Raw genomic sequence first — 20,939 nt, forward strand, 5'->3', positions numbered from 1 at the left:
TGATCTGCTGGGATGGACTGGACTGCTGGCCAAAAACTGTAAGGCCATTACATGCAAGATCCAGTCATTCCAGTCTTCCAAAGACAAAAAACTCTTCTACTAAATTTTAAAAAGTTTGTGTTCTGGTTTTTTTTTTCCTATATATGAATAATTTTTCCTTTGTATCTCCAACTCTCTTAAGCATTTACACAAGTAATTTTGTAGCTGAGATCAAAATTGCTCTCTGAATTTATTATCCTTAAACTAATTGAAAATTATGGCTGGCTCACTAAAGCAAAGAAGCCCAACTGGTAAGCACTGAAGATGGTAACACTTTGCTGCTCACTCAGCTGATAACAACTTGATTTTCAGCTTTATGAGAGACTGAGCAAACAACTCACGTCAGGCAGCTGCAGAGCTCCAGCCTAATCTTGTAAAACACTATTGGTAAACCACAAACCTGTCAAGGTGCCTTCATGTGCTGCTTGCCATATTAATTATGCCATTAGCATACCATGTTTTTATGTACACCACTGGTAGATACATCAATGAAATTATAAGCAACTAACAGAAGAAAGGAAGGCATGAATAGAAGTAAATTCAAAGCAAATTCACTTCAGTTCCGAACCCACTCCTCCAGAATCAGAGGTGTTCTTTGAAGTCAACTGTAACTTAAATGCAGGTTTAAATGATTTTCCATTTTCTACATAAAGTAAAATCTTAAATGATTTTCCATTTTCTACAACCCAGTATTTTCTGTGCTGCAGCATTATCTGAAAACAAAGCAGAGAAACAACAAATAAAAGCACTAATTCTATGTTTGTGAATATTTCCTGGAAACCAAATAGCTGCCTTGTTTTATCACATTCATCCCTCTTTTCAATTGCAAGAACTCTGGCAAACAAGTTTTGAGGAACCAACTGCTTTTGTAATTTACACTGATCTCTCCAGGCAGGCTGGGGGCTGCTGCCTGTCCTGCTCCATTGCAGCTGCTTGCTGTGGTTATGTAACACATATTTATGCACGACTTTTTATGTAAAATACTTCACAGTTCCCAGTGTATTTAAGTTAGGAGCCTATTTTGAAAGTTCTTCACCAAGTCCACCTACAATGGCTCATACCCACAAATCCACACAACAGATTTGCCACAAGCAATTCAGCCAGGCCTAACCCTTGCTCAGATTGTAGCCGGGGCTTTTCAAGAATGCCAAAATCAGCTACAATCAGTGTCAGTCTTTGAAGAAACACAAACTAGCTATTTGTGGCAACAGCCATGTGAAAGAAATACTTCAAAGGAAAACTTGACTTGGTAGAGGAAAAAAGATCAGGAACCTCAAACTCCAAAACACTCCAGGCAGCACAGACAGTGATTATTTTATAGGACAGAGCTCAGCCCAAACCTTTTCTCTACTATGTTGTAATAAGTATAATATTTGAAAAGTTGAAATAACTAAGGGTTTATTGGCTTTCTGAGGGGAAGTTTCTAAAAGTAATTTTTCTAAATTTTTTTTCTACCCATGCATGGACCTTCTGAGCAACCTCCACGCTGGGGCTCAGAAGACAACCTTCTTTTGTAATCTTGGGATGTGTTTTGAAACATGTTTGAAAAAGCAGATTAACACTCATCAGTAGCAGTGCTGTATTTTAAGATAAATCTCAAAGGGCTTGAGTAATACTGAATGAGGAACAGTTGAGGATTATTTGATACTGTGCCTTATACAAGGGGGATGGAAGCTGATGAGGGTTAACTTCTGCCATTTCAGTTTCATGGTGAGGTTAGGACAGACTTTACACTGTAATTCAATGGGAAAAAAAAATCTTATTCATAAATAGATAATCTAGGAAACTTTCCCATCAAATACTAAAAGTAATCATGACACAAGATGTGTGGCTCTACTGTTTTGCTTTATGATGCAAACCTATTGGCCCTAGTTTTTAGTGATTTACTAATTATTAAACATATTTGCCCCCATTTCTTTTTCCCTATGGGCTGTGACCACATCTTTTTTTCATTATAAAAATTCTTTGAATTATTTATATTCTTCATATTTGGGGAATATAACTGAATTATTATTATTACTATTACTTTAGGGAAATTCCCCCAACAGGAACAGGTTAGGCATAACTACACAAGGAAAAACTAATCACCAACAAAATACTTTGCCATTCGTGCAGAAGAAAGCCCAAATCTTACAAGATGCCTTTCTTTTTAATTCTACCTAACATTTTCTGTTTCATGGTTCTCTTTTAATGGACATAAACGTGAGTACTGCTAATACACCTTGTTTCTACTTATCTGTCTTTATACTGCATATGTCTGCTTTCAACATAGCACTTCTACCTGCTTTTAGGCTTCAAACTCTACCTTCAAAATATGCTAAATTAAAGAGGAATATTACAGGAAGGAACCAGAGATGTGTCTCATCACTAGCTTTGATCTCTCAGAGACAGTTAATTCCATGATTGCAATTAATTGGACTGCCAGGCCAGAACAAAGAGTGACCTCTCCACAGTAACCCAACACTGTAACTTTACAAAATTTGCATTACTTTCTTCTATTGTATCAGGAGGATAAACGTCATGACCAGAGTAATGACCAGGTTATGGCAGCCAGCACAGGACAGAGCACTGATTCAGAGAGATGTGCTTCGCCATTTGTGACATGTGTGGCACCCACGGTCCCAGCTCTGACCCTGCCTTTGCCCCCTCGCCCACTGCACACCACAAGCACACACAGTGATCCAGAAACTTCCCAGCCAGCAGCAGGAGCTGGGGAAAGGCTCAGAGCAGAGGGAAGTTCTGCTCCTGCATCTGCCACCTGCCCCTACAGGAGCTTTTGAGCCTCTGTGTGCCCCTGCTCGGTCACTGTCCCCTCTGCCTGTCCTGCTGAGCTCTGGGCTGTGGCAGATCTCAGATTCCTCAGATTTAAGCTCAATTTGCTGGGGAGGCACCTCCCTGGTCAGGACCCCTTGAGCTGTGAACCTCAGCTAGTCAGCATATCAGAAGAGAAGCTGTCCTCTGAAAATTGGCAATTTTATTTTCTGAGGCAACAATCAGCTGTGCAGCACTACTCAAGCCCACTCTCCCCACAGAGATCAGTCGGTTTCTTGCCCTGTGTCTCACCCCTTCACTATAACCTTTGATGAGTGCAGTAACTGTCTATTTTGGTGCCTTTGATGAAAAAATTATTATTCATTGTATAAGATTTCCCATTATATATATAAAATCATATATTTCATACTTATCATAATAAAAATGGGTGCATTTTCATCAACATGATTAATGTTTGTTGTATTATCACTAAAATAATTGCATACAGTTGTAGCTGGAGAACACCACAGCTCTGAAATAGCACTCTTCATCTGAAGATCAATGCAAATGCAGCTGGTAATTCAGCCTTTGTGAGCAGGTCATCAGCATGACTAGCATATTAACATCTCAGCCAAGGAGCAACACTTAGAGGCATTCTTTCAGAGGTTAATGAAAGGGCTTAATATGTACTTCAGCAGTGATTATTTCCAAGAAATTCGTTAAAGGCAAATGGCTATCACTTGAATTTTAATTCAAATTCTAATTTTAATCTGAGCAGTTATTGTAGGTGTTGCCTGGCTGTTAAGAATATATTCCTGCTCCTGATCCCATTGTACCCTGCTGAGATTTGTCCAAATTAATTGTGTATGGTGTTACTGATTAAATTCCCTGGGAAAAAAACACAGTGCTCATATATAATGACTAATTCTCTCAGCTTATTGATCCTAAGTTCAGAATCATTATGTCAGGGCAAATGCAGAATACAGGGAAGACAGATGCTATGCTTGGATCATAGAGAAGGCTCATACCAAGAGCAGCAGCTCACAGCAGCCATAACTGTTTCACATTAAAGACATACACTGTTATCTACTTTATTTTGCATTCATTTCAGCTTCCCACTCCCACCCCGCAAAACAAGTTCTGACAAAGCAAATAAATACACATGCCCCAAAGAACCACTTGGAAGAATTCAGCATATTCATATTTTTCACTGCAAGGACCCACACTGGAATCCTCCAGTGAATTGTCATTAGAAACAGATTGAGGAGCTTCACTTGCCATGACCTAAGGGCTGAGGGAAAGATTCGTGCAGCACTACCTGCTGCTGTGCAAGGGCTACAATTATTTCTCATATTCCTTCAGCTAGGCTTTGTCTCTTGTAGGGAAATCTTCACCTTTCAGCCTGAAAATTTTGAGGCCTTCTTAGAAACGCATTCCCAGAAAGATCAGAGCCTTGAGGCAGAACTGCATCATCCCTTGATTGGTAATGCCCTGGAAACTGAAGCCTCATTCACCAGCAAAGGCAGCCAGCTGACAGCTCAGCTACCAAAAGAGCAGAGACCATTGTGCAAAAGCAGAGATCCAGAATGACTCTTCCAAAATTAATTCTATCTAATTGCATGTGGGAATATAGTAAATAGAAGAAGGAATTAATAGAAATTAATTCTTCCAAATTCTTTCTCTATCTTACTGAGGGAAAACATAAATGTTAGAGTCAACTCATCCCAGCCTTGTTATCTGCTAGGCAGAGGGCTCTGTCTGCTCAAAGGTGCTTCTCAGTCCCTTGTGGGATTTTCATTTTTAACCAGAGAAGGTTTGTTCAGTCTGAGTGTGCTGAAACCCTTCAGCTCATATTTAGTATCACACCCTGAGATAAAATTTAAAGCGCCATTAGCTCTCAGTACAATCTACTAAATGATGTCAAAGGGATTCTTGAAAGCTGCTCCTTGTCTCCTGCAGACAGAAGAGGGGAACTTAGCAAGAGATAACCCTTTGCATGCAAATAGCAAAGCAACATGAAACAATGAGAAACAAGAAAAAAAACCCCAAGCAATATTATACTCATAAAAATAATGCAAGAAGCTCCCCACAAAGCAGTAATGCTGCTTATTTAACCAGCAGGATATTGCTGCCTTTCACAGGAACAATGCTGTTACAATATCACTCCGAAATTCTGTGTTAAATTCTCTTCAGCATTTTTAAAATGTTCAGTAGTGTGCACTGTTTGTCAGATTTTTTGTTTTATGTGTTTACACTGGAAATGCTAACGAGAATTTTTCTCCAACAGGGCAGTTTTAAAACCAGATATTGATAGTAACAGGCAAAAAACCCTTACCAGTATTGAAGTTACACAGTGCATGAGAGATGAAACAGAATCTGAATCTATTTCTTCACATGGTTTTGGAAAGAACCTGCTTTGACAGGAACCTTTTGTATTACTAAGAAAAAAATCAGAGCTGCACAAACACTGGAGAACTACACAGGGATTTATTTTTTTAAAATCTTTTGGTTTGGCATTTTTGTTATTTAGTCTGCTTTATTCTTTAATTTCTACCTCTTAGCATTCTGGAATGTATTATTTAGTGTTCTGTACTTCCCATATTGTGCACTTGCTTTATGGAAACATGAAGTAACCCTAACTATTTTAATTAAAATTTCTGTTTCCATCTACAAAGTTATTTAATAATTTTCCTTCCTACTGCTCTAATTCTATATTAGTATGTTTAAAAAGGCATTTTAAGGTCTTTAGGTAATTTGTTAATATTGTACATTGAATAAGTATTGGTACTATATAAATTAAACACGACATATAGAAACAAATTTTCAATCTCTGCTAGGCAAAATTTCTAATCAAATCAGTAAAGTTTTACGTAAACTAGATCTAAATAAGAGCTAGAGGAGTTGGTTACAGGCAGGGGCTGGGACACCTGTCAAAAACCAATCAGGAACACTGGAAAATTCATCCTCAAGAGGGAACTTACTCTGTACCATGCTGACCACACTCCTGACTTTACTCACCCAAAACTTCTTCTCTAAGAACTGATGAGCGTGAAAGTCTGCAGCAACATTCCTGGATGTATTTGCATATATTAATATTGATAAGCAGAGCTGTTAAGCTATTTTATAATCACTCCTGTAAAAGCTGTAGGAAAGAACTGGTGGAATCACTGTGGTGTATGTTCAACACTGCCAGTTCATGCTTCTTCACAGTATTAAATTATTGTTATTTTATAGTACAAAACCTTCCTAAAAGCAACAAAAAAAATTTAAATTAATCACAGATAATATGCAAAGAATAAAAAATACTTAATCCTCAGTAGGAATATCTCTCTCTTTGTACAGAGAAGGAGAAAGGGCCAGGGAAGAGGAATTTCCCTTGTGTAATTCTCTGCTGGAGATTATTTCAATATAGTACATGCCCCTGAGGATTAAGAAACTCCAGATACATTAAGTATACATACACCTGTTCACTGTCTCACAGATACGGAAAAAAGGATATTTCTTCCAAGAGACACTAAGACAGAAAAAAGAATTGCACTCAAGAAGGAACTAAACAACTGCCTGTCCCCCTCACAGCAGGAAAACCTCCTCCTATTAAAATAAATGCTCCTGTAATGGCAGCTGATCTGCATAATGTTACGGTAACATGCAGTTCCTTTCTCTGAACAAAAGATGCTGTTTTTCAAAATTAACTTCAAATCAACCCACTAAAAATTGCTTACAATGAATAGCTGCATTACTAGACTATCTATTCACAATTGTTAGTTTATATTTCTCTCCAAGATAAAGATAATTTATGCAATAAAATGAAATGTTCCTTGCATCTCAGACTCATAGTTCTTTGTGCTTTGGACAAACATTCTTCAATAGCTTTGGTGTCCCTTCCAAATTGGTAAGGGGTTTATACACAACCTGTGTGCCAAGCAGGGCTCATTTTTGCTTTTAGAAATGCACTTGGCAATAAGTAATCTGGAAAAATTTGCAACTCTTCTGAATCCTGTTCTCAGTTAATTGTAAGTGCTCTTTCTTTTCTCCCAACTTCTGTGCAATTCATTACACTTCAGCTTTTCTTCTTGGCCTTGATAAAACCTGACACAGTAGTTTTCTTTCTCCTTAATTAAAAATATTTTTTACTTTGTTGTAAGGTTTTGGGAATTACTTTATTGTATTTGGTAAGGGAGGATACTTGAAAGAAAACTACTCTGTGGGCCTTTCTGCACCAGGTTTGTTTCTCTCTGCCTGAAATTGTGAGGCTCTGTATTTGATAACCCAGATGGTCCCTTCTAGTCTTGCATTCCTTAAAAAGGACACTGAGTACTGTAAACTGATGCCACATGGCACACAAAAATCACAAAATTCTTTAAAATGTCATGTAGCTACCAAGCAAGTTTTAGCCCCATTAATGCCATTTCGCTAAAGGAAAATTACCATTTTCAAATGCAGTTTGTTTTAACAAGCTCTGAAATCAGAAGATTAAGCTAGTTTTACCATTAAACAAAGGTATAAATGCAGCATCTCTCTCCCAGATCTGCAGCAGCAGAAGTATGATTATTGAAAATAAATGAAATACAGAAAAACCCAGAATTTTATTGGACATGATGATCCTAAAAATAGTCACCAAGATGTATTTTTTTGTGGAGATACGTATTTGACAAGAACATGAAGACCAGTTCCCATCACTGTTGTTATGATCTATGTCTTGTCTTCAAAGGCTTTACAGCTGTTTTTGCAGAAACTCTTTTACTGCCCCAGCAGGGTGGCAGCCAGGGACTGGCCTCACAGGGACCCCCTCATGGATCCAGTATAAGGGAATAGCACAGATGAATTTGTGCTAGGAAACCCAGTTTGTAGCCCAGGAGCAGCATTTGTTCCTGTGTATATTCCATGGAATAACCTTCATGGAAGTTTTGTGGTGATGTGCAACCCAAGACTGATAAGAACTTTCAGCCTGACAGACAGCCCTGACTACACCAAACCACCCTAAGATGTGATGCCTAGGAAATAAATGACTTCAGCAAGGATCCGAGGCAGCACGGTTTAGAAGGTAGGAATAAGCTTGGAAGGAAACATGAAGGAAAGCACCAGCAGCAAAGCCAGTAAATATGGAGATGCAGTCTGGAACATTTAATACACATTTGTGTAACAGTCAAGAAGGATCTGAAGCACTGATCTGTGCCAGGCACCTCTTTCAGGGTCCACTGCTCACAACTCATCCTTTTCAGGCATCCACATCAGGTATCCAGACATCCACTATGGCCTTCTCTTTACTAAAAATGCATTTGAGAAAGCAGGACTGAGTTTGTAAGCAGGTTCCTATTAAGAATTAATTAAGATAGTTTGTTCTGAACTTGTGAAACCAGTATGAGGTGTTATCAAAGGTTTTCCAAATGATAAGCCTTTCTAAATTACCCTTGCTTTCACACAAGGGATTTTTCAAAGGCACAAAGAACAGTTTGGTGCTCAAATGCCTTTAAAAATGTCTTTGATAGAAAGCCACCAGGGAAGTGAGTTAGTGTTACAGCTCTGGCTTTTCCAACACCACAAGTCAGCCCTTTGTTTCTCCTGTACAGAAAGAGCAACAAGTTTCTTGTAATTAAGAATTCCCCCCACACAAAGCATTGAAGGTGGGATTTTCTCATCTTCTTAGAAGTCAGTCGCTTAAATAAGTCTCCATCTTTGCTTTGCAGGGTTCACAGAGCTTCCATCATTGTCTTTTCAAACAATCTCTTCTAAGCATCTCTTATTTAAATCCTCTTGTATCAGCCCACAACAGTAATTTATTTAATGATTTGTTTGCTTTCCCTACTTCCCCCACTGATCTATCAACATGGTCTGCTTGCTTTTTGTCCTTTAGAGGATCAAGGAAATTTTAACCCAAAAACCTCTCCAGCACATAGCATTGCCCAGACAATATTAGTCTAAACAATTCTAAAATGCAGCAGAAGACAGTAAAAACACTCAGAGAAGTAGGGAAGGAGGATGCAAAACCCCCCATTCTGGATGGGGGAGTTTACTAAAGCAGTGGCACTGAGTGAGATGGGAGGTCCCTGCTTTCTATCCCTAAACTACAGAAAACTGAACAAAGGTATAACAACAAAATACACTTCACAAATTTTCTCTATTTTTTTTCTTCATATCTGGGCTGATTCTTATTTAAGGCCGCTTGCAGGGTTTTGCTGTCATTTACCCAACTACTCTTACCCTATTAGGCTGGGATAGGATAAAGATCAGAGAACCAGCAAGCTCACAGTTCTCCTTAAAAGGATTGCAAAGTAATGACTCCAACTGCAGAGGGTCTTTGTTAATGCATTTATAAACTAAATAACACTTGAATTTTCAGGGGGTGTGTTACTGAAGTCCAAGCTTTGCTCTGTCAGACACACAGATAAGCACCAGCTGCAAGGTTTGGAACTGTCACATTGCAACTCTAGATTTGAACTAGGAACTCACACCATGTACTAATAGCCTTTCAGATTTTGGAAATTTCAAAAATTCACTGTCTTTTCCTATCATATTTTCAATATTTTATATTGTGGTAATGCTATAAATTAGGCACATGGTTATATATGAAAAAATGTGCTATTACAAACAGATTTAAAATACACACTGTTAAAATACAAAGAAATAAACAACCTGTGACTCACCTAGTAGAAGCCTTCTATCCATACAAGTTTAAAAATTGAGTAAGTGCAGGGCATGCAGTACAGGAAGTTCTCCAGAAAGTAAAAATATATAGTTTTAGTTACTGACTGCAAGGAAAGCTCCCAGTGTCCTATTGAGATCCTTGTATTATTAATCTAATTTTACAAAAAAATACTGCAGAAAGAGGAAATTTCTCTTACATATGTATTCCTGATTCTCTAGTTCAATGAACATCATTAAAAATTTATTGATTCATTCACCTCTACTTACAGACAGAATCAAACTGCTGAAAATTTCACCTGATGATAGCCAAGTATGAAAGACTTTGGGAAAAAGCTCAGCACTTTCCAAGATCAATTGATCAAGTGCTTTTAGAATCCAGCAGCAAAAACCAGGAATCTTGACAAGAGCACTGCAGTCAGAGTGCTAATGGAATACAAGTTGCTATCACAGTACAGACAAAAGAGGTCAAATGCTATTATTATTTGTTATTACTGAACCCTGCATGCCTCCTGCCCATCTGTGTCTGCAAACACTTGCACAGCACAAGCTTCAAGGAAAAGAAAACAAGAATATAAGAAAAAAACTGCAACATAAAGGAGAAAAACCCCTCAGCAGAAGCTCTCGTTGGTAGTTCACACCATAACAGACACTGACAAAAACCTTCTGAGAATTTTCAGATTAAATGCTGTTGCTCTTTTTTTTTTTTTTTTTGCAAAGGTCACTTCCACTTTCTGTGCATTCATGCCAAAGTGTTTTAGAAAATCCCTTAAAAAAGCAGAGAATATCTGAAAACATTTATTTGTCATTCTTTTTATGGCAGAGACACTGTATGTGATTGCACTTGAACTGCTCCTCTCCTTACCTTGATCACTTTGTGTTCTGCATCCTCTTAACTGATCAGCTCTTCCATCCAAACATTGCTTTATCATTGCTTTTCCTGTCACTATTTTTTCATTATTTATTTTCTTCTCTCTTTCTCCACTACAATAATTAATATTTAATTTAGCTATCAATGTCTATTTTGATAGGTTGCTATATAAAACTCCAGTTTAATAAATTTATGTTATAAACAATTTTATCACTATCAAGCACGCTGAAATATTTGTGTGTTGGGAACAAACCTACCCAGTGTGTCAATGTAAAAGAGAGTCTTTTGAGACTATGGTATATCACTTTTTTCAGGATGAGCTGCATTACTATGATTTTAATTTTTTAATGCAGTTGCTACACCCTTCACAGCTAAACACATTCAACAGCATTACAGAGTGACAATTATATAAAATTTCCAAATACTCTGACAACCAACATTAACAAAGTGAAATCTTAAGCACTGGCATTAAAACAATGCTTCTCAAAAGGAAACAATAAATAATTAAAGACTTTGGTGCTTCATTAAGTACAGCTACCTCCTTACCAGTACCAACACCAACATAAGGTATTCAGTTTGGGGATTTTTAATTTTTGTCAAGATCTGCTAGGAGGGATGACCCAAACAGCTTTCCTAAAAGCAAAAGCAAGGAAGGAAGCAGCACTGAGCCCTGTCAGGCAGCATCAGAGCAAAACTCAGAATCACTTTCCCATGATATCAGAATTACATGCATATTATAGAGGTCTTAATTAGTATTTTTTCCTCAGCTGTACAGTTCAACTCTAGCTTTTTTTGCTTGGGCAGTAATTAAGCAAGGCCAATTTTATTCTCAGATTTTAGAATTGCATGGGGATACTCAACAGACTTCAATATCATCCTGGGAAGTCCTAATCACACAACTCTGCTGCACTGACTAAATACTCAAAGAGATTCCTGGGAGAGACCCCCACTGCCAGGGCCATACAGCTGGTAATACTTTTACTATAATCCCTGCTGCCAGCCCTGGATTAGGATCAACTGTGCCCAGCTCCTTTTTAGCCCAATCTTTGACTGTGATTTTCCCTTTCACTCTGCAAATCAGGGCTCATTTGGGAATGTACAGTCTCCATTTGAATCCACCTTTCAGGACTGAAGCTGCAGATGAAGAGCAGCACAGCAGCACAGCCACCACCAAGCTGCAAACCCCAGGCTTCTGCTCTTTGTTTGACAAACTAATCCACCACAGGAGAAGTCAAGTGCCAATCTTGTGAAAACATTCCTGAAAAACAGGGAGTGGATAAGGGGCAGCACAAGCTAAAGAGAAGGCATCTGTTTATTAACTAGATGTTGTAATCTGCTCTGTATTTTCCCAATGCAGTGAGTTAATATTCATGAGGCACACTTTCAATCAGGTGGGGAATTTCCTCATTCAGATAGGCTGATGGGGTTAATGCAGAGGCATGGCCTCACTTATGCATCAGCAAACCAAACTCATTTCCTGTGCAGTGCAAGGTAGGTAGATGCCGTACTTAGAGTCACCACTGAAATCATGCTCCCAGGTGCTCTGCCTGACAATGCATGATTAAAGTATCCTCTGTGAGTTGATTTTCTGTGATTTACAATCAAAACCCTTTGCTTTAACCACTAGTTAGGGCTAAAAATTTCAGTTTAATTTCAGGATTCATGTAGCTGCCATGCCTCATTGTTTCCTGGCTCTTCCCATTAACGAAGCTGCAAAAGTGGCATTGCTCTCTACAGAAAGTTAATTTATACATATTGTTTTACAAGTGTGTTACATTTGAGGTCTACTTAGTTCATTTGCTAATATGAGCAAGTGAATGTTTTTCTGAAAAAACAGTTTTTCTCCAGCTGGATCACAAATATAACAGAGTTCTTTTTAATATGGTATCAGCAGGCATTCAAGAATAGTGTCAAGTGGTCATTCTGTGTGGCAACAGGAGTCTCACTCCAGTTCCAACTGGAGAATTTGGCATTATGCAATTCAGTTGCTAAAAGACCAACAGAAATCCAAAACTGAGGATGTAAGACTAGAGATGAAGGCTTTTTTGCTTACAAGAAAAATTCTGCTAAGTTGGTACATGATTATGGATATTTTCAAGGGAAAAGTTCATCACTTTTATACATTGATCAATAATCAACCCTTACAGGCTACAACCTGAAAAATATAATTTGTTCAAGATAATTTTTTAAAAGCATGAAAAAGAGTAAGTTTTAGTAACTTATAAGTCCAGACCCTTCTCCTCAGCTTAATTAACTCATAAGGTTTTACAGGAAAGGATTGATGCTATGAAAATCTTTGTTAAGTCAGAATTACAACTCCCATGGCTTTCACAGTCAGATTTTATAGACAAATAAGGAGCAAGCCTCAATTGCTCAAGGAATTCCTTCTTCATATGGAGTCACAGGGAAGCAGTTTACTGTGCAAATGAGGCAGTCCAAGACAGACTGTATCAGACATATATCCAAGCCAGGCTATTGTGTGCATCACACACAAAATATACATTTATCATAAAAAACTAGTGCCCTTCATCTGTGTATTATTCATGTATTTGTGCTATGTTTTGATGTAACAGCTGTTATGCAGCAGCTCCTAATTAGATTTTCTGCTCTCATCCACCTTTCTATACTTTAGCCTCATTAACATGATGCTTGCAGATGTCAAGAACAGCTTCATTGAGTCTGGTTCAATAAAAAAGTTTCAATATGTGGTAAATGGCTTTAGCTGCCACCTCAAAAAAACCCTCCCAGAAGAAACCACTGGTTGACAAGACTCAGATGCATTAGTATCTCAGTTACTTTCAAATTTTAATTTCTAAGTCCCCAGTATACATAGCTGCACCCAGAAGATCTAAACCACAAACCACATATTTTGGTTTGCTAAGTTTCTATCCAGTAGCAGACCAGCTTTTAAAATGTCACTGCAACATATATTAATTCCTTTTATACTTCCACATAACTAACAGCAATAGATTTAGTTACCTTTCTGGCTGAGTTCTTGTTTTAGCTGCTTTTTGAATGTTAATTATTAACACTGACAAAGTGCACTTGCAGCTGTGCTGAACATTTCTGGTGTAGCTGTGGCCTGGAATGAAGGAAACCTCATTGGGACATTATATAAGTGCAGTTACCCTGAATATCATTTTGCTGCTTTGTGACCTCAGCAAAAATCAGTATGCAAAACCATTGCCATTTAAATATTTTAATTAGCTGCTATTGAGTTAAAGACTGTTATCTTTAATATGACCCACAAAAAAAATCTAAACAGATTTTAAATTTAGGAGCTGATGAGATTTCTGCTGCTCCCAGTCCCAGTCGTCAAGACTGGCATTTCTAGTGCACAAAGTAACCTCTCAGAGACTTGAAAAAGTGTCAGTAAAATATCCCACAGAATTTCTACTTACATAACCAATCCACAGTCTTCAAAAAAAGTTTAAGTAAACCAACCTGGCAAGCTCACCATGTTATAAACAGCTCTGCCTCTGCTTTGCATGTATTTGTGACTGGAGGATGGAGAAACAAATAAAGCAGCAGGAAAAAAAAGAAAACAAATGGAGATGTTTAATTCAGAAAGGTTTTGCTTCAGGAAGTGAGTGTGTGAAGGTATTTGAAAATAGCTTTTCAAAGCAGTCACTAAATCAAAACATTCAAATGGGACAATATTGTAGAATTGTAACATACAATTCTAATTAAAGTCCTATTGATTTATGACCATCTTAAATATTGACTAAGAATTATATTCCCTAATCCCTTGTCATTCCATCAACCTACAAAGCACAGAGTGGGAGACAATATGGAACAGAGCCCTTTTCTTGAGTCTAAGCAAGGAGTACTTATGCAGTGAGGAACAAGCTGTAACTTCCTAGAATCGTGCAGCCTTAAGTAAACACATCAAGTGCATTAAGAAAAAGGAGGTTTGTCTTTGATATTTAACAAATACCTAAAGATCAGCTGTAAGCAAACATGGAAAAATCACATATAAGCAGAGCAATACAAAGTAAATTTTGTCCTGCACCAGTCTCATGTGTGAGTTTTGTTAGTGGTTCTCTTGGGAAACATTTTCCTTATCTCCATATTGCCCCCTCAAACAGACTGTGCACGTGTGAGGTGAGAGAAGAGTAGCACTCCAACTGCTTTACAGAGACAATTAAATCCTAGATGGAATTCAAGCCAGAAACCATTCTTTCTTCATCAAATCTTACCCATTTTTTATTCATTTTTCATGAAACTTACTATATACACTGTATGTTTTGAAACACCAAATTCTCTCATTCCACAGAAAAAGCAAACTGCAATGTGCACACAGAGAGTGAAGGGAACAACATAAAGACCAGATTAATGCATAAAATTAAAAATACAAATGGTAAAATAAAATGTATATGAAAGCTCCAAGTACAGCACAGTCACATGCACAGGTACCTCCTACCTATCACACAGATCTTAATTTCACAGCATCCATCTCTGTGTTGCTGCACCCCAGGGAACATTGTTGGCATGGTAACTGCAGGCTCTATGTCTTTCTTTTTTTCCCTATTAGCAGTCATATGAGTCTTTTGTTAGCTTCAGGATCAGGTAAATTTAGACTGATAGCACTAGTGATTTGGGGAAAAAAAAAAGAGGAGGGAGTTTGTCTGAAAATACAACCAATCCTACATGGGGAAAGAGCAGAAGCACAACTTAGATTGAAAAAACAAACGAAACAAACAACAACAAAACCCAACAAAAACAACAACAAGAGAACCCAACAAAAACAGCAACAGCAAAAACCAAACAAACAAACAAAAAAGAAACCCAAAAGCCTAATAAAGAAAAGTTATACATGTCTATACTCCTCATAACAATGTCACAAAAAATATACATCAACAACTTTTTCAATCTGACTAGAGTCATGTTAAGGACAGAACAGGCTAAATTTAATTTTCACTCTGATGTCTTCATTATCATTTACAGTGGAAAAGCAGAAGAATGGTCAGAACTGGAAAAAGCCTTTAAATAAGTCATCATAATAACAGTCACGATCTTAATAGATCCAATTTTATATACAGGAAAAATGGCAGTTTAAATTTTAAAACAAAGAAAAGAGCATCTCATACTTCCATTATTTTTATCTCAACAGAATAACTTGCAGAGTAACAAAACACTAGATATTAGAAGACTATCAGGAAAAAAGTCAAAATCCCACTGCATGCAGATTAACCTTGTCTGTAAGTGTCCCCAGGATTGCCTCAATGACCAAGTGAATGACATCCTATTAGTGCAGCCCTTTTCTATATTCCTTTTCTATATTCCATTGCACAATACAGACTGACATGATCCAGCCAAAGGCACGTGGTGGATAACAAATAAATTATGAATTTATTAGACACTGCTTGTAGTGGACATGCTAAGGGACTGTGATATATCCCATGACAAATCCTGAGTGAATTAGTCTAAGATTACTCTAAAGGTTTATGTAACTTTCTCTTATATATGCAGGAGTTTACTCAGTGCTTAGGAAATGTTTATTTTTGACCAGAACAACATTCCAAGAACTGCAGGCACCTATAGTACACGATGCCTCTCTACACATGTAGGAGTAGTGTGATCTCTTCTTGCAGAAACCAACAGAGAACGTGATTCTGATGCCTTCTGGAAGTTTTCTGTGATTGTGAATTAGCTGTGCTGTCATACTGGTATCTCAGCTATGTTTTGTTCTTCCAAAGTGTATCTCATTTGCCAGACAATGATGTAAGAAATAGAGCAATAAGAGATTATCTTTCTTTTTTAAAAGTCAAATTTATTTCAAAAGCACTCCATCCATTTCTTTTAAACTGCAGTCTAGGCAACCATTAATCAAATCTCAGCTTCATTCTTTTCCAGTTCCTTAGAGCTTTTAGAAGAAAAAAAATTAAAAAGCAATATAATTAACAGAAGTGTCTTGGCTGCTTGTTAGATCCCTCCCACGTCTCAGTTCTTCCACTTCACCTCCCCTAACATTAGATCTCTAAAACCACTGCCCTTTCTTGTTTCCCACCAACAAAGCTGACCTTTCACAAAAGCATTCAAAATGCTTTGGCCATCATCAGTGGGACTACAGGATGTGGAAATCCTTCTGTGTTCATGTTCACATAACCTAACAATTGCTACCTGACAAAAGGAGCCACAAAGCCTTGTCACTCACTGAGCTGTGCCTGATGCTTGCAGAAATGGCATGTCTAATGACTGCAGGTGTCAGAGGGGGGGATCTGGGCCTTTCATGTCATGCTGTTACTTTACCATTCCATTTTGTGGAATCCAAAGTGCAACCCACTGCAAGTGAATTCTACAGCTGAGCATTACAGATCCTGTCTATTAGAAAGGTAAATATTTAAATCAGACAACTTTTTCCCTCTCAAAGAAAATCCCTTTATTAAAAAAAGCTAGAAGAGAGAGGAATTATGTATGTTCCAAAGAAATGTTTACAAGGTGAAGGACTGAAGCAGCTTGGTGCATTTACAATTTTACTATTGGGAGAAAAATGCAAACCTGCTCTGATAAGTACCTACAATCCCTACTTTTCTGGAGAGTCCAGTTTTCACTAGTAAAGGTTAATGGCAACAAAATAATTAAGCAGATATGGCCAAAAACCAATCAGGAATTCAAATAAGTATTTAAGAGCTTTTCCTCTTGATTGAGCATCTCACCTCCACTTGAGCTCAGTTCAGCTCCATAAGCCTCACTCTGCAGGGCTCTGCTGCTTCTTGTAGTGTGAGAATCCAGGCTGGGCAGCATGGGCTACTTAGCATTTCTATGCAGCAGCTTTGGAATGAACTTGCCATCTAAACATAACATTTCTTATATGGACAGTGACAGTTTAAAAAAATTAGAATTTTTTTCCCAAAAAGATTAAGTGTTACCACTCATTTCCATATTGTTCCCCTTGGCCATAAACACCTTTGAATTTTATTTTATTAAATTTTATTTAAAATAAGTTCATAGGAGCACCTCTTTCCTTTTGTAACTTGGCATTTTTAAGATTCTCACATCCCTGTGTGTGTGTGAGAGAGAAGACACCTTTAATGCCCAAAATAGAAGTGTAAGATTAGTTTCAAAACACCTAATAGTGAAAGAGCTGCTCATTTGCAACAATAACTTTACCCCAGTTTTGAGACAAAACAACTATGAACAATTTTAAAACTGAATGCTAAAACAGCTAATATATAAACATCACCAAAATTACATAAAACCAGATATATAGAATATACTGAATAGAAGACCCAGTTATGTCTGGAAGTTCTTATCCAAATTACTGTTGGACCAGATTGTCACTCTGAGATGTAACTGCAAATGAGTGCACATAATTATATAATGCTACAGGCTATTTGTTCTGGGTCTTATATGTAAAGATTTCTTTTCAAATACATTCTAGTCATCGCTGTTCATATTATTATGACCAAAGTCATTCAATAGAACCCTTTACAGCATGTTATTTCATAGCATGGCCTAATCATATGCTATATCAAAATAAGATTTGGTAAAGGCAGTACAGGAAATAAAGGAAATAAGATTACACTAATTCAGACACCAAATAAAGAATGGAACGAATGTCTTCATTCAGGCAATTTGAATTATTAATGAACTGTTTGCATCTGTAAAGATTCTGTAGAGACTTATTCTATTTCCTCAACCATCTGGATCAGGAAATTGGAATCTCAGCTTCTGAAAGGTCAGGTGCAAGATGCTGCAAAGAGATGCTCTTTTCCAGAGTTTACTTCACTGACTGAAATAGAATTCCCAGGAAGTCCATCCCTGAAAATGGACAACAAAGTGCCACAGTAAATACAGTGGGATGCTGAGATAGCAAGGTAAACACATGGTTCCAAATTATTCTCAAACACTTTTTAGAAAGTGTTTCCACCATCGAAATACCACAGCAGGAGAGCAACAGGTGCAATGGCAGTTCTGTATCTGAGTTTCTGTGTCTGTCATCATTCATTACTTAATGGTCACAGCAAGAAGAGAAGCCCTATTTTCTCCTGCACCTGGTGTCTTCCCCTTTCTGCTCCAAGAAGAATATTTGTTGTGAGAGCTGATAGCCCATGCCAGTTTAATCAGCCCCTCAGCCACTTGGAGAACAGAGAGAGTGATTTTCACTCAGGAATAAGTGCTGACTTTATTTGTTCGTTCTTCACACTGGAGAATTCTAACACTTCACAGAACCTTAGATGGGAAATCACTCAGAATATGTACAGTGATTTACATATTAGTAAATCTCTAAGCTTACAGAAATAATCTAATTTGTTCTCTGTACCCAGCAAATTCTGCCTAAAGAACAGCAGCATATGTCAATGTCTAAAACTGACCAAAACTTCCCATGAGAAATTTGTTATTACTGCCAACATGACTGAAAGAAATCACCAGTCCTTTGCATTAGATATTTTATTGCTTTAATCTTGCTTAGTTACATCTTTTATTAAGTCTGTTATTTATTATTTTTGACCTCTCTACATGTCATTCTTTTGGAAATTCAACAGTCTTTTTACAGACAGTTATTTAGACTTCAAAAATTCCCTCCTCCCTTCTATTATTGCTCTTCCCTTTTAAACTGAAACCAATATCCAAACCCTAATATATTTAGCGATTGCAATGAGAGAATTTCTGCCTAGGAAACCAACAAAAATTACATAGGTTTAATAAAAGAATAAGAGGTGACCTTTTAGGGGTGGCTGTTAATATTTGGGCTCCTGGTATGCAGTATCTTCATATCAGATGCTATTAGGAAAAATGCAGGTAACTGCCACACACACAATAGAGTGTGCTGTAAATAAGAACAAGCAACAATGTTTGAAAAAAATCTTGTACCAAGTCTCAGAATTTTCCATACAAAAGTTAATAAATATCCTCTGCATATGCGTCTCACCAGTTGGTGAAACATCAATTGTACAACCTTCAGAAGGGATGCATATAAACAGAAATTCTGTCATTGATTAAAGCATACCAGTTGGTAAATATATATCAAATGTTCCACAAGACAGTTCTACTACTATCTGCACTAAAAAAATATAATAATCACTTTTTATCATGCTTTACAGTCAGGTGACAAATGGTACATGAATAATTTCCCCACCCATATTGTAAAACACTGTTAAAGCTACAAGATCCTGCACATTGAAGCACAAAAACTGCAAAAACAGAAATCTTGCAAACAAGACAATCAGAAGACAAAGGGGCAGATGCTATTAGCAGCCTAGCATCACTGGGGTTTACAGTAACCACTTCCTTAATGGAGATCCCTCACATCTCATCCAAGCTCACTGCATCTTTTAAGCATCTATTAAATGACAAAGCAATTTTCATTATGCTCTTGGCAAATTTTGCCCAACAAATCAAGTACAGTATTCCCTGTAGTAATCAAAAGTTATGTTTCCAAGCCTGGATTCACCAGCACATTTGTCACACATAATAGACGCCTCAGATTTTCCTGAGAAGTGCAAGTCACCAAAGACAAATAAATTGCATTACATTTGTTTTGTACTTCCAACTGCATCACTCAGCCCTGCCACTAATTTCTGCCACAACTGAGACGTTCCACACTTCACCATTTTCCAGTTACAATAGACTTAAAACTAGCACACAAAATAACAATAATAAAAAACCTCATCCAAAAAATACATTTTTGCCACCAGTATGCTTGCCTTGCTATCATTCACATGAGGCATATTTACTATTCTCTCATAAATTTCAGCAATGCCTGTTGTAGAGAAAACTTCAAGGAATACACAGCTGATTTCTGTTGAAAAAATATTGTACAACAATGACATTTTCAGAGTTGTATATATTTACCTCTGCTAAGCAAAGCATGAGAAAGGTATGTGCCAAAACATGGCCATTAGAGCTGGTTTTGGTAATCAGGTAATGAAAGATTTTACTTTATATCGGTGCCTCATTCCTGACATTTAGCTCTATGGTTTTGTTCTACCATCAGGTTCCACAAAACCCATTTGGAATTACTGAGCACCTCATGCACTGCCTGCAGTAATCAAGGCTTTACAATCAACATTTCTGAAGCAAAACATGCTCCAATCACTTTGGAAATTTCTTACAAAAAAGTGGCAAAAGCAACATGAAATGCACAACCAAGTTCTGAGTTGAACAGTTACTACAAACACCTGTCAGAAACCCTTTACACAGTTCAGACAATCCTGGAGAGAAGATGGAGAGTCTTATACAGTCACCATTTCATCTGAGTAAAGGAACATATGGCACAAAAGAGATAAGACAAAACAGTGACTGCTTTTCATTGTGCTTCTGAACTACTTCATTTTGAATCAGCCAGACAGAAAGACATATTCTCCATATCAGTTTTCAGAGGCACTGACTGATTCAACATTTTGTACAACACAGAGAAAAGTTAACAGCAGACATGCAGGTGTGATTTGAATCCACAGGTATCTGAACACATTGACTTCCCAAAGGCTTAAAATCTTCATTTTTTTTCAATATTTGTATCTCAGCAATAAACAAAGGCTATTCAATATGCATATTCCTAAACTATTTTAATGTCAGAAGTTTCAGGACTCTTTTTTTTTTTTTAAAAACCCCATTGATTTCTCTTTCCCCCATTCAGCAGCCAACTATGGATATTTCCAGCACTGTGCTCAGCACCCTCCTCTCTCAGCAG

General features: G+C 37.4%; 1 protein-coding gene across 2 annotated transcripts in view; it reads right to left on the reverse strand.

The window, feature by feature from the left end:
• The window catches only part of SMPD3 (sphingomyelin phosphodiesterase 3), a 103,639-nt gene that overhangs the window by 47,054 nt on the left and 35,646 nt on the right, over positions 1 to 20,939 (reverse strand). Inside the window, exon 1 of one of the 2 annotated variants that reach the window (XM_054296273.1) lies at positions 14,727 to 14,759. The exons of the other annotated variant lie outside the window; for it this stretch is intronic. The gene's annotated coding sequence lies outside the window, so the exon portion shown is untranslated. Of the gene's footprint in view, positions 1 to 14,726; positions 14,760 to 20,939 lie in introns of those variants that run through there. 2 annotated transcript variants of the gene reach the window in all.

This window comes from Melozone crissalis, unplaced genomic scaffold, assembly GCF_028551555.1.
Source record: "Melozone crissalis strain CALT ecotype California unplaced genomic scaffold, PUWL_Pcris_2 ptg000007l_1, whole genome shotgun sequence".
Taxonomy (NCBI): Eukaryota; Metazoa; Chordata; class Aves; order Passeriformes; family Passerellidae; genus Melozone; species Melozone crissalis.